At 48.0% G+C, this 21,476-nt stretch overlaps 1 protein-coding gene across 1 annotated transcript in view; it reads left to right on the forward strand.

Moving 5' to 3' along the window:
- The window catches only part of lzts2a (leucine zipper, putative tumor suppressor 2a), a 223,879-nt gene that overhangs the window by 61,516 nt on the left and 140,887 nt on the right, over positions 1-21,476 (forward strand). Inside the window, exon 2 of the mRNA XM_038821700.1 lies at positions 8,482-8,567. The gene's annotated coding sequence lies outside the window, so the exon portion shown is untranslated. The remainder of the gene's footprint in view (positions 1-8,481; positions 8,568-21,476) is intronic.

A 21,476-nucleotide genomic window follows, 5' to 3' on the forward strand; every position in this document is an offset into this window, starting at 1 on the left:
GTTGCTCCAATTAACTAACGAGCCAGAGATTTTAAGCTGTGCCTGCAAATCTCCATGTTTTAGTAGCTGGTAGCGGAGTAAGTCCAGGGTAACTTTGGGGGCCTGTGCTATTTGCCACTTTAAGGCCAGCCTGACTGAGTCAGGGTCACATGGTCTGAACAGCCAATCAACACCGAGTGCAGGCGGCTCTCTAAGGGGCAGAGAGTTCCTCGTCAGAACGAGTGTACAATGGACGAGCTTGCAGCTAATGAAGCAACCTTGTAAATAAAGTAATTTGTTCAATTTAAGAAGCTTCCGGGAGTAAATTTGTACAGTGCCAGTGATACACGGGCGACACCTGAACAGTCCACAGTTGTGCACCATTCCCAGTGAAGTCAGTCGGGAGAGATAGCGAGCAGACAGCTGGCTCAATGGTACACTGTTCGCGAAAGTCAAAATAATCCACTCTCACCGACTCCAACACCCCAATGCCAACAGTATTTAATGTTAAGACCAGGTTCTACCTCCAGTTTCCCCCCCTTCCAGTCACCACCGCGTCGATTCTTTTCTGGAGTGGGCCTGATCTGTGCCTCGTTTCTTGATGGCCCACTCCCTGTGTGCAATCCAAGATCATTGTAGGTTGGTAAGAGCGGGCGCAGGTCCCCCACTTGCCATATATCGGTCCTGATAGTGCTGCTTGGGTTGTTGTCATAGGGACAGTGATGGGGGTTCAAGTTATGGATGGCATGGTAGCACAGTGGTTAGCACTGTTGCTTCACAATGACAGAGACCCGGGTTCGATTCCCGGCTTGGGTCACTGTCTGTGCGGAGTCTGCACGTTACAATCAACAGTGGTTTCATGGTCACCTTTAGACTTTTAATTCTCGACTTTTAATTCCAGAGTTTTATTGAATTCACATTTCACCATCTACCGTGGCAGGATTTGAACTCGGGTCCCCAGAGCGTGACTCTGGGTCTCTGGATTACGAGTCCAGCGACAATACCACTACGTCACTGCCTCCTTGGTTTCCATCAGACGTACATTAGCGTCTCTTTTTAATGCCTGTACTGTATTTTAGTCTCCCTGACTGGCTGAATGCTCCCGGGTTCAACTACTCTCATCGGGAGGTCAACTTAAGGACACGATTGGCGCTCTTTGGGATAACGTTAGTTGTGACCTTCGGCCTAGTAACCGGGTGGGCCCTGAGAAGTCTGTAATCCATCCCAAACTAATCTTCCCTTCCCGGATTGTTTGTCTTTGGCCACCAGGTGGCAGAAATTCCCACCTAATTTTACACAGGGCCAGCTTCTCGCTTTCTCATTGAAGCACAGGATCCCGAGGGGATTTGAGAGGATACTAGAAGGCTGTTTTCACTTGTCAGGGGAGGCCAGAACTAGCAAGTACAGTTTAAGGATAAGAGGTCTCCCTTTTTAAGGCCGAGATGAGGAGAATGTTTACTCTCTCTGAGGGTGGTTAGTCGGTGGAACTCTCTTCCTCAGGAAGCAATGGAGGCTGGATCATTGAGATCATTCAATGCTGACTTAGATAGATTTTGATAGATAAGGGACTCGAGGGTTATGGGGGTGGGGGCAGACAGGGTGGAGTTGAGACCACAGATTTTATTCAATGGTGGAGTAGGCTCGAAGGGCTGAATGGCCTACTCCTGCCCCAAGGTCCTATATTCCTGCGCTCCTCAGCAATATCTTAAAGAACCTTTTGTATGAATTATCTTTAAATGAGTTATCATATCCCTTTTAGGGCAGCACGGTAGCACAGTGGTTAGCACAATTGCTTCACAGCTCCAGGGTCCCAGGTTCGATTCCGGCTTGGGTCACTGTCTGTGCGAAGTCTGCACATCCTCCCTGTGTGTGCGTGGGTTTCCTCCGGGTGCTCCGGTTTCCTCTCACAGTCCAAAGATGTGCAGGTTAGGTGGATTGGCCATGATAAATTGCCCTTAGTTTCCAAAATTGCCCTTAGTGTTGGGTGGGGTTACTGGGTTATGGGGATAGGGTGGAGGTGTTGACCTCGGGTAGGGTGCTCTTTCCAAGAGCCGGTGCAGACTCGATGGGCCGAGTGGCCTCCTTCTGCACTGTAAATTCTATGATAATCTTTCACACGCAGCAATAACCCACAGTAATCAGTTAATTTATCTTTCTGTTTGGTGCCGGTGATTGAGGAAGGAATATTGACCAGGTGAGGGTGAAAAAGGCAACTTCTGCCTTTGTTCAAATGGTGCCCGAGGACCCTTTTTATTCTGTCCACCTTGTACTGGCTGATTGGGGCCCAGTTTAATGTGAAGGAGTAGAGATGCAGCACTCTCCCAGGAATGCACTGCGTCGTCAATCTAATTGTGAATTCGAGCTTCTGATCTCTATGGCTCAAAACTGGCTCTCCTCCATGTGGACAAGCTAAACTTCTAACTGAAGCCATGAACTGTGGTCCTCCGGTTAACCCAGCTGAGATCTATGAGCTCAGCATAGAATGGGCACTGAAACTTGTGGATAAACGCTGGGGATCTTATTGGTTTCTCAGGCTAAGGCCACACTTCTTGCTCATCCCCAGTTGCCACAGGAAGGTCTGACACAACTTGGTAACGGCACTTTGGAGGGCAGTTGAGGGTCAACCGCATTGGCGAGGAATTGCATTTGGAGTTTAATAAACAAGAAGGTAGAACATAGAACATGCAGTGCAGAAGGAGGCCATTCGGCCCATCGAGTCTGCACCGACCCACTTAGCCCTCACTTCCACCCTGTCCCCCTAACCCAACAACCCCTCCTAACCTTTTTGGACAGCTAAGGGCAATTTATCATGGCCAATCCACCTAACCTGCACATCTTTGGACTGTGGGAGGAAACCGGAGCACCCGGAGGAAACCCACGCAGACACGGGGAGAACGTGCAGACTCCGCACAGTCAGTGACCCAGCGGGGAATCGAACCTGGGACCCTGGCACTCTGAGGCCACAGTGCTAACCACTATGTTACCATGCTGCCCCCTACTCGGTAGATACTCGGGCTTCATGTTCTAACTAAAGTTGGGATTACATATCTTTGTGAATGTTGGCCTGATTCCCCACAGCCTGTGGCCTCTCATTTTTAAAAAAAACCCACCAATTTTATTCCGAGCTAGATTATTTTCCAGTCCTCCTCTGAACGATCCCAGCCTCTGCCACGTCCTCTCCGACCCTATTCTGCACTCGTTCTCCTGTGGAGCTGAGAGTCCCGTTAGAATCAACCTCACCCCTGCTAAATTAAGCGTGTCCCCATCAGCTAAGGGCTCACAGCTTCAATCAGCTTGCCTGCTGTATCTGAGGCCTCTCAGTGGGCCTTTTGTCACTTTAATCAGAATTTAGAAAGGAATCCGATAAAACGCCTTTCGACAAATTGGTCAAACCAACACCCACGAGGTCTCTTTGCGGACCGGCCACTTGAGCTTTCTGTTTCAAAGGGGACTTCAGATTATCTGAGTATTAAAGGATCGACCTTGGAGTTGATTTCTGAGCATTGAACATGTAATCTGTGTCATCACAGCTGCTGATTAAAACCTTGACTACCCACGCCCGCACCCTACAACAACAACAACAACAACACCGTCACATTCTGACAGGTTCGGTTCGGCAGTCACTTCCATTTTAGACTTCTCAGGCTTTAGGTGAGGCCATTTGGTCTCTTGTGTCTGTGTTGGCTCATAGAATTTCTCAATGGATCCCATTTCCCTTCTCTTCAACCCCCCCCCCCCCCCTGTAATTATCTCCCTTCAATACATTATCCAATTCTGTTTCAAGCAACGAGTCGCAAATCATCATAACTCACTGTGGGGGAAAAAAACATTCTCATCTTCCCTCTGGCCCTATCTATGTCTACTGCTTACTGACCCCTTGCTATCTAGCTTCTTATTGATTTGATTTGATTTATTGTCACATGTACCGAAGGACAGTGAAAAGTATTGTTCTGCGGCCAAGGGAACGTACGCAGCACATACATGGACAAGAAAAGATAGATACAATGAATGCGTAAAAGTACACAGTACATCAACAAATAAGTCAGTTACAGTATGGAACAAGGGCAATATAACAAAGCAAATACGACATAAACAAGGGCAGCATAGAGCGTCGATAATAGTGTCTTATAGGGTCATCACAGTTCTGTATTTTCTGCCTGATAGAAGGGTCTGGAAGAGGGCAGAGCCTGGGTGTGAGCGGTCTCTGACAATGCTGTCAGAATAGTGTTTCCACATAATTGAAGTCCCTCATTCTTGGTGTGGTTCCAGCAAACGTCTCCCGCAACTACAGATAACCTGGGAAAACCATCACCTGGAAGTTCCTCTCCAATCCACTCAACCATTTTGACGTTGAAACATATCGCTGTTCCTTCAAGATCGGGTCAAAATCCTGGAACTCCCTTCCTAACAGCACTATGGATGTGCCTACACCTCTGGGATTGCAGCAGTTTAATAGGGCAGCTCATCACCTCCTTCTTGGGGTGGCACAGTGGTTAGCACTGCTGCCTCACAGAACCGTGTCCTCGTGTCTGCGTGGGTTTCCTCCGGGTGCTCCGGTTTCCTCCTGCAGTCCAAAGATGTGCAGGTTAGGTGCATTGGCCATGCTAAATTTCCCCTTGATGTTCAAAAGGTTGGGTGGGGTTACGGGGATAGGGCACGGGAGTGGGCCTAAATAGGGTGTTCTTTCAGAGGGTCGGTGCAGACTCGATGGACTGAATGGCCTCTGATGCGACCATCAAGTCACTCAAGACACGAGAGGAAGTAAACTGTGGCTTTAATCGACTTACAACTGAGCCTGCCTGCGACCAGAAGAACTGAGGGCAGACTCACAAGACCGCAGCACTTTATACTTCCGGTAGTGGGAGGGGCCATGGGTGGAGTCATGGGCGGAGCCAAGGGTGGAGCCCTGTACAAGCTCCTCATCTCCCCCTGTGGGCAGAGCCGCGCAACGGCTCACAGATGGAGCCCACAGGGACACAGTGATACACAGTGTGAATGATGCATTATACATTCACCACAGCCTCCTGCTGCACTGATTCTCAAGGATAATTGGGGATGGGAAATAAATGCTGGTCTTGCCAGACATTCCCACATCCCAATAATGAATTTGGGGGGGAAAAAAACTCTTAAGGCCTTGACATTGCTTCCGAAGTGTGGTGCCCAGTATTCGTGCTGAGGCCTAACCAGGTATTTATAAGTTTTTAACGTAAGTTATTTGCTTTTGTATTCACCGCTTCTGTTCGTAAAGTCCAGGAGCTCATCATACACCGCTCTAACAACAACCTTATCAATTTGCCCCGTCACCGGCAAAGATTTGTGCACTCTGGCTGATTTATCTGATCCCTTTTACAGATATGGTGCAGCACAGGAGTCATCCAGGCACCCAGACTAACAATGCAGAGACATGAGTTCAAATCTCACCATGGAAGCTGGAGGACTTCAAATTTATTTAATTAAGCTGAAGTAAGATGTTAGTCCCCTTTCAGTGATCATGACATGACTTGATTGTCACAAACACCCATCAGACTCACTAATGTCTTTCAAGGGAAGAAAACCTGCCTTCCTTACCCAGCCTGGCATTTCGCAAGGACTCCAGACCCACGGGAATAGGGTTGACTCTGAATTGCCCTCTGCAATGACCTTGCAAGGCACTCCGTCCTATCAAACCACAACAGCAAGTGTGGACTGCAGCGGTTCAAGAAGGTGGCTCAATACCATCTTCTCCAGGGCAGTTGGGGAAAGGGTAACAATTAACGGCCTTGTCAGTGATGCCCACAACGAAAAGAACAAAGAAAAAGAAAGACTTGCCTTGAGCTATGAATGCCAACCAACTGAGATGAGTCGCCTTGCTGCAGATCAGAGGTCCAATCCGGGGCTGTTGTACAGCCAAGTCTAGCCTCGGGCAGTGCTGTGCCAACTGGGAGGTCCTTTAATCACAATTGTCTTATAGTCAGGCAAAGGGTGTCAGTGTTGCAGGATGTGATGGGAGCTGAAAGGTATTTTGATGGATATGGACCATGTTTAGGCAGGATCACAGCTTTTTTAATTGAACCAAAGTTGGTGACAGGATTTATGTTGGGTGTAATTACTGTCACACCCTTCACATTGTGGGAGTCACGCCAAGGTGAGATTGCAGTTTCTCACGGTTTATTACTGTTGTTAAGTTGGTATCTGTGTCTAGACTAATCACTCGGCAGTGATGTAGCAAGCAGTGCAAACTCGCCAACCATGTGTTTTGATTTATTTTTTCCAATAAACCTCACATTTTAAACCCTTCCTCCAGCATAGCTGATACAGTGGAGTCACTGAAAGTTTGGACACTGGATCACTAGGGATTGGGGGATGGGGCGTTTTGTTCTGCTGTTTGGCCTCCAATTGTGAAACTCCACTATTTCCTTCCCACATAAACCAGTTGCGTGCCACTGGGGAATCATAGAATAGCAGGGCCCAGGAAGAGGCCATTCAGCCCATCGTGCTTTTGATAGCGCTTTGGAAAAAGCTATCCAAAAGATCCCAACTCCCTGTTGTGTTTCTTTCCCATTTTCCTACATTCCCTTGTTACATCTTTCAAGTACGTCTCCAATTCACGTTGGAACCTTGCCATCAAATTTATTTCGACCACCTTTTTTGAGCAGTGAGCAGAATATTGGAGATTTTGTTGACCTCGACTTGAGATTTTGAGAATGGGGCATAGGATTTTTTTTTTGGGGGGGGGGGGGGGGGGGGAGGTGGGTTCTGTGGTGATATGCATCACTGTAGATACACAAGGGGTTAATGTAAGTACACGTAGACGAGCTAGACACTAGAAGGAGCACCAGAGACATGGCACACAGACACTCAACCAATAGGTCAATGAGATAGGACACAACCAATGGGCATTCACGATACACACAGAGGTGACACGACCACAGGAGGGCATTACACCAACCCATATATAAAGGACACAGCACACATGATCTTCCTCTTTCCAGTGGAGACACTCAGTGAGTACAGACACTGGGTTGTTTCAATATCACACCCACCACATAGATAGGATGCAGAGCTGGGCTGAGAAGTGGCAGATGGAGTTTAACCCTGACAAGTGTGAGGTTGTCCATTTTGGAAGGACAAATATGAATGCGGAATACAGGGTTAACGGTTGGGTTCTTGTCAATGTGGAGGAGCAGAGAGATCTTGGGGTCTATGTTCATAGATCTTTGAAAGTTGCCACTCAAGTGGATAGAGCTGTGAAGAAGGCTTATTGTGTGCTAGCGTTCATTAGCAGAGGGATTGAATTTAAGAGCTGTGAGGTGATGATGCAGCTGTACAAAACCTTGGTAAGGCCACATTTGGAGTACTGTGTGCAGTTCTGGTCATCTCATTTTAGGAAGGATGTGGAAGCTTTGGAAAAGGTGCAAAGGAGATTTACCAGGATGTTGCCTGGAATGGAGAGGAGGTCTTACGAGGAAAGGTTGAGGGTGCTCGGCCTTTACTCATTAGAATGGAGAAGGATGAGGGGCGACTTGATAGAGGTTTATAAGATGATCAGGGGAATAGATAGAGTAGACAGTCAGAGACTTTTTCCCTGGGCCGAACAAACCATTACAAGGGGCATAAATTTAAGGTGAATGGTGGAAGATATAGGGGGGATGTCAGAGGTAGGTTCTTTACCCAAAGAGTAGTAGGGGCATGGAATGCACTGCCTGTGGAAGTAGTTGAGTCGGAAACATTAGGAACCTTCAAGCGGCTATTGGATAGGTATATGGATTATGGTAGAATAATGGAGTGTAGATTAATTTGTTCTTAAGGGCAGGATGGTAGCATTGTGGATAGCACAATTGCTTCACAGCTCCAGGGTCCCAGGTTCAATTCCCGGCTTGGGTCACCGTCTGTGTGGAGTCTGCACATCCTCCCCGTATGTGCGTGGGTTTCCTCCGGGTGCTCCGGTTTCCTCCCACAGTCCAAAGATGTGCAGGTTAGGTGGATTGGCCATGCTAAATTGCCCTTAGTGTCCAAAATTGCCCTTCGTGTTGGGTGGGGTTACTGGGATAGGGTGTTGACCTCGGGTAGGGTGCTCTTTCCGAGAGCCGGTCCAGACTCGGTGGGCCGAGTGGCCTCCTTCTGCACTGTAAATTCTATGATAATCTATGATTAATCTAGGAGAAAGGTTCAGCACAACATCGTGGGCCGAAGGGCTTGTTCTGTGCTGTATTTTTCTATGTTCTATGTGCCACCTGGATTGTAGCAGACTGGTTTGTCAGTCTGAGTAGCTATAGAAGGATTAACAGTAGTGGCGAACTCGAATAGGAGAATTGTAAATAGTTCAATAAACGTGTTGAAGTTATCCCCACGTCTGAACCTTCCTTTGTCATAGTGAACATCAAGGAAGCCGCTTGTGCTACGCCAAGAGCATAACAAGACATGGTTCATGAGATCAGCTTTCAGATTCTGCGTTGAAGGATCTGCCGAGTGGGAGACATTCTCTTGTCACCTGTATGTTAACCCAACTCATTCTCTCGGCAGATTGTGTCCAGTACGTCACCTTGAAGGATTCTTTTGCAAAGGATGAGGGAAATGGCAGCTAAGTGGTAGAAAACAAATGGGAACAGGTAAGGAACAAGATCAATTTGACTGAGTTACCTTGTCTTTTTTGGTACCTAGTAATTCGGTCATTAATAACCCAATCAATTAGGATGCACTGTGAGCTGGCATGCGGCAGAATACTGGTTGCTATTGTTGATCTATCCTTCATTTGTTATGTCAGTTTATTCTGTTTCCAATCATAATCATTGAATCCTAGGGTGCAGAAGGAGGCCATTCAGCCCATTGAGCCAGCACCAACCCTCTGAAAGAGCACCATAACCCTTATTTAAAATATATATCTTTGAACTCGAAGGGGCAATTAATCATGGTCAGTCCACTGAACCTGCACACCTTTGGACTGTGGGAGGAAACCGGAGCTCCCAGAGGAAACCCACACAGACATTGGTAGACAGTGCGAACTCCACACAGACAGTCACCCAAGGCCGGAATTGAACCTGGGTCCCTGGCGCTGTGAGGCAGCAGTGCTATAACCACTGTGCTATGTTAGCTTGTTAATAGTTTGGACTGGCTTTGTACAGACATTCCTGGGAATATTAGGGATGGAAATGATTCTGTTAATGCTCAAGGATGAGGTACAGGCTCACCCCGAGCAACATTGCTCAGACTGAGTCAGAGAGATAAAGAGCTGACAGGGGTTAACATCTTAGGGGATTACTTTAACAGACTGTATGGCTTTCCAAATTAATTAAATATTCATCAAGAGTATTAACTAGCTGCTGTACCCTATGCTCTTCGACTGACTTCGAGGGATCTTTAATTAATTGCTGTGATAATAGAGACAGTGTAATAGCTAGTCTCAGCGACAGCATTACGGGAGGAGGAGATCAGCAGGGACTCGCCAACCTCTGGAAAGTTGCCAAGAGTTACTTTCCAATGGTTTCCACATTTGAACAGTGGCTGCCGGGTCAAATGATATATTAATATTGATAACGGGGCAAGGTTGGAATAGTCAAGGTTTGACAATCTCCGAGTAGGAAATACTGCAATCGCAATCGACCTGGATTTTACTCCTCTGATACTGACAGCAAGCTCCTGGGTCTGCACCTGCGCAATGAAATCCAGGAACTGCCGTCAAACCAAAGGGTCCACCAAGAATGTAATCAATTTTAATCGCTGAACTGATAGGAATTTCCATTCTTCTATTCCATTTAGTCTCACTATAAAAACCATGGTAAAAGTTACACTTTGTTGAAAGATAGATAGATAGAATTTACAGTGCAGAAGGAGGCCATTCGGCCCATCAAGTCTGCACCGGCTCTTGGAAAGAGCACCCTACCCAAGCCCACACCACCCTATCCCTATAACCCAGTGACCCCACTCAACCAACAATAAGGGCAATTTTGGACACTAAGGGCAATTTAGCCGTGGCCAATCCACCTAACCTGCACATCTTTGGACTGTGGGAGGAAACCGGAGTAAACCCACGCAGACACGGGGAGAACGTGCAGACTCTGCACAGACAGTGACCCAGCGGGGAATCGAACCTGGGACCCTGGAGCTGTGAAGCAATTGTGCTAACCACTATGCTACCGTGCTGCCCGAATGAGGTGCAACTAAGTTTGAAAAGATGTACTAATTTCATAATTACGTTTAAGCACCCTCTCTGGCCCTGAAAAGAGTAATTTTATATTTGTTGAACATCAAATTTCTAAATTCCACTTCATTTTTGTGAACATTTGTTCTCAATAATTTAGCTGGTACCTAAATCCCATTTATTCATTCTGTTATTTGTAAAATTTAAGATGAAAGCTCAAAGGATTCAGTTTCCGTTTTTGTTTTTGTTTTCTGTAAGAATGCTTCGATATGATTGGTTGTTACTTTATGGCATCCCTGCTTCTGGACATCTTGGCAACAGTTTCAGGCTAGCGCTGGGAAAGGAGTGATCCATGCCATGGGGATCGTTGGAATTTTGTGGGCAGGTTTCTTGAAGGTCAGCGGCGAGCGCAAAACGGAACTTTTCTGAGAATTTTATGTGTAGAGCAACAAATACGGAAACCCCTTCAGATCTCGTGGAAGATTATTTCTCTGTGTGGAGATTTGAGTTTTACGCTTGGGCTTGCCACTGAGTCTTTAGATGGTTTTGCAAACAAACCCTCAAGAGCCACATCTTGCCTCGAATCTGACATGTAGAAGACAGATGAGTTAATCGTGCAAATAGAAATAAACAAATTGAAAAGACTGGATTGGGTAGCATCTGTAAAGATGCAGGTTCCTTTATGGCCGGCACGTTGGCACAGTGGTTAGCACCGCTGCCTCACAGCACTAGGGACCTGGGTTCAATTCTGAACTTGGGTGACTGTCTGTGAAGCGTTTGCACATTATCCCCGTGTCTGCGTGGGTTTCCTCCGGGTGCTCTGGTTTCCTCCCACAGTTCAAAGATGTGCAGATTAGGTGGATTGGCCATCAAAAATTGCCCCTATGGTTTCCAAAGATGTGCAGGTTAGGTAGATTGGCCATGCTAAATTGCCCGTATAGTATCCAAAGATGTGCAGGTTGGGTGGGGTTGTGCGGATGGTGCGGGGCAGTGGGCCTGGTTGGGGTTCTCTTTCAGAGGGTCAGTGCAGACTAGGCGGGCCGAATGGCCTCCTTCTGTACTGTAGGGATTCTATGGTTTTAAGTTTTGGGCAGAGACCCTTTGGGACAGATTTCCTGGCCCTCGCCTTTTTGATGAGCTGGGTACAGCAAGTAGAAAAAGATCGTCTACCATCACTCCTACCCCTCCATGTGTGGGAGCCCACCTGAATTTCCATCACTGTCCTACTCATTCCCTCCTGCCTGAATTTCCACTTGTCACTGTCATTCGATAATTGAAAGGATTGATTGATTACTCTATTGGAATGTTTTTCAACATATTTAATCAAAGTTAGACATTTGTGATCGAGTAATTTTCAGTTTTTTATTGTTAGCATTCATTTATATGTACTCAATGAACGAGCAGTGTTCCCCAATGGACAATAAACTAAATTAGATTTTTGAAAAAGTTAGAGAGAAGTTGCATTTTTATAACAGCTTCCACAGTCTTTAGATGTTCCTAGGATTACTAACCCACCTGAAATGGCATTAGCCTCCTGGTGTAGTGTAAGGACCTGGCACATGTCTAGTACATTGCTGCCCGCACAGTGATGTAAGAGAACATGTGATCTGCACCTCGGGGTCAGTGTAGTGTTGGACAGAGCTGTGTGCGCAGGAAAGCACGGAGACAGCTCCTAACTTGAATCCTAGACTGGTTGTGTGTACACAGTTCTTCTAGAAAAGGGATACATACAATTAACCTACAAGACTACTGAGACTTGACTAAGACCCACTGAACGGTATAACACCTGGTGATCAAAGAAAGCAATCAGGGAAATTTTTTAAACAATCAGTCAAGTAATTCATCTTAAACAACCTTAAACCACAATAGCAGATGGGCTAACCGGGCAGTGGAAGCCGTTTATTAATTTCTTTAAGGAGGTTTGAGGGGTTAGCAAGGGTGTTGGGGGCGGGAGGGGGGGGGGGGGGGAAGGGGGTTAAAATGGGGAAGGTGGGATGTGAAGAGGGGTTGGCATCGGGGAACGGGGGGGGGGGTTGTGGTTGTTGGTTGTTCACTGAATTGTTGGTTATTCTCCTGATTCTTTTTGTATATATCAGGGCAGCACGGTAGCATTGTGGTGAGCACAATTGCTTCACAGCTCCAGGGTCCCAGGTTCGATTCCCGGCTTGGGTCACTGTCTGTGCGGAGTCTGCACCTTCTCCCTGTGTGTGCGTGGGTTTCCTCCGGGTGCTCCGGTTTCCTCCCACAGTCCAAAGATGTGCAGGTTAGGTGGATTGGCCATGATAAATTGCCCTTAGTGTCCAAAATTGCCCTTAGTGTTGGGTGGGGTTACTGGGTTATGGGGATAGGGTGGAGGCGTTAACCTTGGATAGGGTGCTCTTTCAAAGAGCCGGTGCAGACTCGATGGGCCGAATGGTCTCCTTCTGCACTGTAAATTCTATATCAAAATGCCTTGAATAAAAATATTTTCAAACAAACCCCATAAACTACAACTCTCATTCTGGGACATTGTCATGCGGTGACATCACGTCCAGCGCATTGCCATCCATTCAAATTCAAACCATAAACTGATTTTAAAAAACAGGAGGACTCGATTGGCTGGGATTTTAGTGGCCTGTGATAGGATTTATGGGGTTTATGTTTCATTGGGAGATTGGGTACGAACAGCAAGCGTTTGTTCGAGTGCGATGGGGGTTCAGGTCACTTCATTTCATTAAAAACATGACATGGAGAGAGAGAAATTATTTTCTCCTCCATTTTAGCAGCTTGTAATATCCGTGATTCAAACCAAGGCATCTTGTGGTGCATCGAGCCCCTCAGGACTCAGTAAATGTCAATTTTGCTCTAAAGTTTACTGATCCTCATGACACATTAGTTCCATCTGCTTAATTAAGGTCAATCTGCTTAATTAAAGTCGGCCTGTTTTCCTCTCTCGCACTCCCATAGAACCCATTCAAGTCATGTCGCTGGCTTTCCGTGACATCGCTTCTGCTGACGTCTCCCGGAAGGTGTCCAGACAGAGTTGGAAAGCCCAGACGTCCCGCACAGCACCTCACAGCCAGGAAGTTGTTTTGAAAGGGTAGTCCCTGGCCTAATGTAGGGTAACAAATATGCCTGGACACAGGGACTGGAGAGCTAACCTGCCCTTTGCCAGTTGACCTTCCACACTGCTCAGCATTTTCCCTTTTTCATTCCAGTTCCCCTGAATTTCAGCTTCTTTTCTTATTTTACCATCTGCATGCCCCTCCCCACCTTCCCCGCGCCCCCCCTTTCTGACAGTAAAAAATATGCAGGGACACATCTGACAACTCACTCATGTAAAAATATAAACAAGATAACAAACTGCCAACGAGAACCCAAGAGCGCAAGAAATTACAAGCAAATATAAAACGAAACCACGTGATGAATTTAACACTCTGGGCGTAATCTACGCGAATGGGGATAGGGTCCCTGAGCGCCTGCTATTAGCTGGGTGTTTCCCGGCGCTCAGAGAGCTGAGAAACACCCCCGCTGTCTAACGCCTATCGGGGTAGATCGGGGGCCTCAGCTGGGAACGCACGGCCCAGGCCGCACTTAGCCCCATTTCCTGTACTGAAGAGTTCCATTTAAAAGCTGATGTGGTCGACCCTTCACAAGCCTGTTTGATCCTCCGAAATTATACTTGGGAAGCAAGGCTCCATCGGAACACCAGAACCTTAGCAAAGCGTCCGCATTTAAAAGTGAGATGGGTCGGTTTGCACCGCACTCAGTCATCCTTGGCCCTCTTAAGGAGCGGGTGGGGGTCGGAGGCAATGAACCCCAGATAGGGAGCCATTAAACTTGTCCAATAACAAGGGTCCAAGCTGCTTTGAAAACCTCTTGTAAAATTCGATTGGAAATCCATCCGGGCCAGGGGTTTTGTCAGACTGCATCAGCCCAATACATTTTTAAATCTTATCAGGGTGTAACGGGGAGTCCCAACTCACAGCTCCTGTTCACTTCAACAGTTGGGATGTGCAGGCTGACCAGGAAGTCAGACATGATCGATTGATCTGCAGGGGGCTCTGATTTATACAGTTCGCAGTAATAGATTTAAAAGTCGCATTGACCTGGAGAGGGGAGGCAGCTGAGGGATCTCCTGACCGCTTGACCTTTGACTTGCTGAGTCAGGAGACATCTGGCCTTCTCTCTGTACCCATTAATAAGTACCCCCGGAGTGCTCTAACGGACGTTAGTGGACAGTAGCTCGAACTGGGTTGGCAATCTTTTCTGCTTGCCAATACCTCTGGAGTAGGATCCAGCGAGTATTGGTGATTGACCTCTCAACTGGAATCCACCAGCTTCTGCTGCTCCAACCTCAATGTCCTCAGCATGTACACTCTATAAGAAATAATTTCCCCCCTGAGGACGGCCTTAAGAGCCTCCCAAAGCACGGAGGGGGAGATTGAGTCGGACTTGTTTTATTTAATATCGTCATCCATGGAATTGGACAAACGCTTGCAAAATTTCTTATCTGCCAGCAAAGTAATATCTAATCTCCAGGGTGGGCGCTGGGTGGGGCTGGTCTCATGTGGGGAGTGGTCAGAAATAACAATTGCTGAATACTCAGCTGCCACTACTCAAGGGAGGAGAGCCTTATCTAAAATGGAAAAATCAACATGGTGGACATGTGAAAAAAAGGGAAAATCCCTTTCGTTCAGGTGCAGAAACATCAGGAATCCCCCCCCCCGCCCCCGCCCCCCACCTGTGCGGTAAAAGAAGACAATTCTCTGGCCGTCTGGATGGAGCAAGAGATTTAAAGTTTGGAACGATCCAATTTAGGGTGAGCACAAAATTCAGGTCACCTCATTAAATCAGCTGGTGCGAACCAAGGTTGGAGAGAGAGGGTAACAGAGAGTTGATAACATTTGTATCATTTAAATTAGGGGCATAAACATTGACCTTGGCCACCGGGGTGTTCGACATGGAGCCACAAACAATAATATATTGACCATTGGGGTCAGCTGTAATCTGAGAAGAGGAGAACCAAACTCTCTTATTATGAGAAGCAACCGTACCCACCCTGGCTTCTGGCATTGAAACGGAATGAAAAACCTGCCCAACGCAACCCTTGCATAACCTGGTCTGATCCTTGACACGCAAGTGGGTTTCCTGCGTAGAAAACAACATCGGAGTTTAGACTCTTAAGACGAGCGAATGCCCTCGACCATTTCACAGGGTCATTCAAATCCCTAACATTCCAGGTAACCAAACGGATTGGAGGTCTCCCACCGCCCCTTAATCCGGAGCCAGCCATTCCCAAAGAGAGAAACCAAACAAGGGACACTGAAAAGATAAAGTAAAACGATCCACCCAAGATGGCCACCAACCAGGACCGATGAACTGACAAAGGGAAATCAATAGACACCGTCAGCAAACTACCACCAATCCCCCCTAACCCCCACCCCCACCCCAAAAATGGATTTCACTCCGTTAAAAGTGGCTCTCTTCTTTGCTAGATCCACACTCATATCTTTAAAAAAAAATTTAGAGTACCAAATTCATTTTTTTCCAATTAAGGGGCAATTTAGCGTGGCCAATCCACCTACCCTGCACACCTTTGGGTTGTGGGGAAGAAACCCACACAAACACGGGGAGAATGTGCAAACTCCACACGGACAGTCACCCAGAGCCGGGATTGAACCTGGGACCTCAGCGCGTGAGACCTCAGTACGAACCCGCATACTCATATCTTGGTGCAGCCTAATGGTGTGGCCTTCCCTGTTAAGATCACGATCTTCCCTTGCCCATCGAAGAACCCGGGGCGGGATTCTCCGCGCCAAAATCACGATCGGCGCGGGGGACGGAGAACGGACGCCGAAATCCGGCGCGACGCCGCTCCCAGCAAATTCTCCGGCCCACGGTCCACATGGGGCGGGGAGGGGGCCATTGACACAGGCGGCCTGTAACAGGCCCCCTGCGGTGATTCTCCAAGTGTAACTGGCTAAGTTCCCGACGGTGTGGGTCTCTCATGGCCCCACCTGATGGGAACACGGTGTGGCGGCTGTGGAATTAGTCTGCGGTTGCCCTGGTGGGGGGGGGGGGGGGGTGTCATTCACCCGGGGGAAGGGGCGCACAGACAACCAGGCTATCAATCGGGGGGCCACCGATCCGCGGACGAGTGCGATCTCGGGGGGGGGGGTTGCTATCTTTTTGGTGCCCGTCCGCGGTGTGGATCCACCATGTCGCGCGGGGTGGTTGGCACAGGCCGGCGCCGTGCGCATGTGCAGACCCACGGGCAGAAGTGCAAGGCCCCGTATCGGCAGACAGAGCTGCGGGGAGCACGCCGGGGCCCTGCTAGCCCCCTTCAGGTAGGAGAACCACTCTGGACTTTCTTCAGGAAAGTCAAGAGTGAAACGCTGCGTTTTGATGCTGGAGTGGGGAACAGAGCCACATTATTGGAGAATCCCGCTCCAGTTCTTTTTCTTTAAACTATGGAATCTCACCATCACCGCACAAGGTGGATCTCCAGAATGAGGCTTCATTTGAAGTGAGTGATGGACCCGGTCCTCCCGGGGGGGGGGGGGGGGGGGGGAGAGAGAGAGAGAGATTCAGACCTCAGTCCCCTCTGTTAACCCCACAATACCAATGTTCTGCCTCCTGGATCCATTCTCCACTCAGTCTGGTTTTTAACAATTGGTTGACTTCAACCACTGAAGCAATATCGGACTCCAGAGAGGTGAGCAGATCGCTGTGATCCATGCTCTCGATCGTGGCTCCATCAGCTTCAATGGTCTTACTTGCGGTTTCAAGGGGCAAACAAAGAGGGGGAGGGGGGGGGGGGGGGGGGCAAGGCTTCTTCAATTGAACTTTTAATATCCACCACCGAGTTTTGTTGGTGTTTATCAAGCTCGTTCGCCAAAATGCTGGTGAGAGCCTGGGCCATTAATGGAGTGGCTGAGGATGCTGCCTCTGCCATTTTACCTCCAGTTGACCCCCGAGAGGCTTCAAAATCAGTCGACGGGATTCGGCTCAAATATTTCTTAGCTCTGCCTCCCTTGGGCATCTCAGAGAAGTGGAAACTCTTCTCTGCTAAATTTCCAGAACTTGTGAAAAGTAAAAGATTTGTAGCACCAGGAAAAAGGGGCAAAAAGATCACCCTTCCAGCGGGAACCACCTGGTCTTCACTTCACATTGCCCGACCGGACGTCCTGGTTGGTGCACTCTTGCATCTGATTGCATTCGTATCACTCAGAGGGAAGTGCGTCTTTGGAATTCTCTACCCAGAGGGCAGTGGAGCCTCAGTCATTGAGAACGCTCAAGACCGAGATCAGGGTCTCAGGTTCGATTCCTGACTCTGCGCGGAGTCTGCATGTTCTTCCCGTGTCTGCGTGGGTTTCCTCCCGGGTGTTCTGCTTTCCTCCCACAAGTCTCGAAAGACATGCTGTTGGGTAATTTGGACATTCCGAACCCTCCCTCTGTGTACCCAAACAGGCGCCGGAGTGTGGCAACTAGGGGCTTTTCACAGTAACTTCATTGCAGTGTTAATGTAAGCCTACTTGTGACAATAAAGATTATTAAGAAAGGCCAGAAGAGAGGGGGTAAATCAGTTAATATTGTATCGTGGCAACACACACCGTTTTGCATGCATGCTGTAGTCTGGAGCTACGGGCAATGATGGTAGAGGCTCCAGTGTCCTTTCCATCACCTGGTTGAGCAGGAATTCCTCCTGCTCTTACCGCCCGCCATTGCTATGTGTTGGAAGGATTTTGCAGGCCTCAACCTGTTTGGCCGCGTTGTGAGTGCAACTTCCTTGGCCACGAGCAGCAAAGGTGGAAATAAGAGAGCTGAAGGTTTGTTTTGAGCTGCTATTTTTTAAGCATTGCCCTTAGAATTTCAATCAGCTTGTGAATGTTTAAATTGCGTCCACTTGAATTGTGAACCCGGAGTTTCTGGCTCACAGACAGGGATGCGACCCACCATGGCACGAGACACCCTAGTATAGCCTAAATAACCCTAAACCTGCTTTATAAAAAGCTGGAAGACTGTAGGTGAGGAGGGAAGCAGTTCCACAATTCTTCAGGCCGTGACATAGGGACTGGAATGACTGCTGGAGTTCAACACACTGAGTATTGCTGTAGTGGGATTAATGTGCTAGTAAAAGTTACGCACCTCAGTGAATCAGTCCTTAGAAACCAGCCGTCTCCTTGCTGATGTACTGTGAATAGGAAGTGAGTAAGGCCGGCATTATCAGACAGCTTCTGCACCATCTGCTACCCAGATGGATTTCACTGCCTCGCGAGTTCTATCCTTTAACACAAAGCTATTGGGGAAGGGGAGAAAGAGAGAAGGAGAGAGAGAGGCGGGCTGAGAACAAAACAACTGGCAAAGAACTTGGCCGCGAGCAGCAAAGGTGGAAATAAGAGGGCTGAAGGTTTGTTTTCAGCTGATATACAGCTGCTATTTTTTAAGCATTGCCCTTAGAATTTCAATCAGCTTGTGAATGTTTAAATTGCAACCACTTGAATGGTGAAACGCGATACGATTATCGATTTGGACATATCCAAAATTGTTGCGGAAGAGAACGCTTTAGTTGTTCAACCTATGTTAGAATGAATTACTAGGGTTACAAATCTGTTTACTTGGCACATTTAAGGTCCGAGAGTGCTTGCGATCAGGAAGCTACAGCAGGCATCGCTGTCAGGTAACGGACTGCTCGCTTGTGTGATGGCAGGGTGGCACTGTTGGGTGGCGGGCACAAATGTTGGGGTGCTCGTGTTGGGTGTGTAAAGTTTAGGCGGCCACCGTCGGCATGAGGCGGTGGGGTGTGAATGTCAGGTAGGAAATGTCACGAATGAGATGCCACGGTGCCAGCGTTGGGTTTATGATTTGGGGGTTCTGATGTTTGGTACGTGGTGTCGGGGTGCCATGAGATGCCTGGATGCCACAACTGGGCATGACACTACTGATCTGTTTGCTCCAAAGCAGCAGCATCTAAGTACTTGAGGGAGAATGTTTACATTGAAATTAGCCCAGACAATTAGTGCTGGGATAGTGATGATCTGGGATGGAGCTGCAACACATACTGGCAGTACAGACAAGGCCACAAAGGAAAAAATTGAACACAAGAAAGTGCTTAATGGAGAGCATTTGGAATACGGGACGCAGTGAGTGGAGCTGTGCAGTGTAGCTGAATGCTCCTCCCCCTGCAGCGCAGCCTCGGGATTGATCTCTTTATATATGTATGTGCCCTGCATTCAAAAGTCTGGAGCTTAGCAGTGCGATTTGATCTGTGCGCACGTGCAGTGAATTCAGAATCTGGTCTTGGGGGTTTTTTCTTCAAGAGGGATACATCTGTATGCTCTTCTCTTTGTTGCTATTTTTATTGATGTGACATGTTCTGTGTTTCTGCTTGTACGCTGTGTGTCTCTTGGCCCCTTCACACTTCTCTTGTCTCAGTGAATCTGTTCTGCTGCTTTCACAATCCGTGTGCGTCCCCTGGAAAGGGGTTCGTAATCGAGGACAGTTTGTGGAAATGAGACAAAAGTCCTTTTAAAAAAAAAAAAATGTTATTCCAAACATATATAAAAGGTTACAAAACATAAACAATTCGGGGAACAAAGTCCCCAACTCACAATTAGACAGTTTGTACAAATTTTTCCTTTTTCAAGGAAAACCTCCTCCCCCACTCTCCTTGTTAGCGCCATGGACCCTCCCGCCCAGAATCTCTCCAACTTTTCGCAGCCCCAGAACATATGTTGATCCTCGCCCACACTTCTCACACTTGTCTGCCATTCCCTAGAAGAACCCATTCATTCTTGCCCGAGCCACATGTACCCTATGTACGACCTTGAACTGTATCAGGCTCATCCTTGCACATGAGGAGTCGCATTTACCCTTCGTAGCGCCTCACTCCACACTCCCCAGTTTATCTCCCTTCCTAGATCCCACTCCAACCTCTCCTTAATCTTTATCACCTGCTCACCTCCCTGCTTTCCCAGCCACCCATACATGTCTCTGATCCTGCCCTCCCCTTCCACATCCGGAAGCAGCTGTCGCTCTAACAGGGCGTACCTCGGCAACCTGGGGAACTCTTTGCAAACCTTCCACGTGAAGTCCCTTGCCTGCAGGTATCTAAACTCACTTCCTCTTGGGAGCTCTACTCTCTGCTCCTCTATACTGGCAAACCTTTCTTCCTGGTACAAATCCCTCGCCGTAACCAGCCCCACTTATCTTCACTTCCTGTACGTGCCATCTATCTTCCCCGGCTCAAACGGTGATTCTCACACAACGGCGTTAACACCGACATCCCCTGTATCCTAAAGTGCCTCCTCAGCTGGTTCCAGACCTTCACTGTAGACTGCACTACATGGCTCTCAGAGTGTTCCCTTGGTGCCACTGGCAATTCTACCATCACCATAGCCCTCATGCTGGACCCCCTACGGAATCCTTCCTCCACCCTGACCCATTCCACCCCCACTCCTTCCCACCACCTCACCTTCTCCACATTCGCCGCCCAGTAATAGTGCAACAGGTTCGGCAATGCCAACCCTGCCTTCTGCCTCTGTAACAGGTTCCTCATAACCCTTGGCACCTTCCCTGCCCATACAAAGTCTGAGATAATCATATCCAGTTTTCAAAAGAAGGCCTTTCGGTACATTTAACCAGCTAGGTTAAATATTTCTGCTGCATAATCTATGAAATTAGATGTAGTTTTAATATCAAAATACAGTTATATATAGACCATTTATATTTGCATTCACCAAAATGAATGAGGAATTAATGGCAGCGCAGATCTTTATTCGGGGGGTGGGGGTAAAGCCGCACTTTAGCTCCAGGGTCCCAGGTTCGATTCCCGACAGAGTCACGTTCTCCCCGTGTGTGCATGGGTTTCCTCCGGGTGCTTCGGTTTCCTCCCACAGTCCAAAGATGTGGGTTAGCTGGATTGGCCATGCTAAATTGCCCCTTAGCGTCCAAACAATGTTAAGTGGGGTTATTGGGTTACGGCGATAGGGTAGATATGTGGGCTTTAGTAGGGTGCTCTTTGTAAGGGCCTGTGCAGGCTCGATGGGCCGAATGGCCTCCTTCTGCACTGTAAATTCCATGATTCTATGAACCTCTGACCTTCAGTGCATGGTTGCGTCTTCAACTTTGTGAATCTTTCGACTCGCCAACGATAACCAGTATTTTAAGATAGCGGCGAGGAGGAATTTCTTCACCGAGGGTAGTGAATCTGGGCGAATTCTTTGCCGCAGAGTGGCGGAGCAGACTCGATGGGCTGAATGGTCTACTTCTACTCACACGGTCTTATAAAAAGATTTTCTTGCTTTCGGTGGCAGCTTCCCTACTTTGAAAAAGATGTTTTCGGATCGGTGACCAGATGTTTAGTCAAAGGGCTGGGATTTAGGGAGTGGCTTCAAGG

This window comes from Scyliorhinus canicula, chromosome 16, assembly GCF_902713615.1.
Source record: "Scyliorhinus canicula chromosome 16, sScyCan1.1, whole genome shotgun sequence".
Lineage (NCBI taxonomy): Eukaryota > Metazoa > Chordata > Chondrichthyes > Carcharhiniformes > Scyliorhinidae > Scyliorhinus > Scyliorhinus canicula.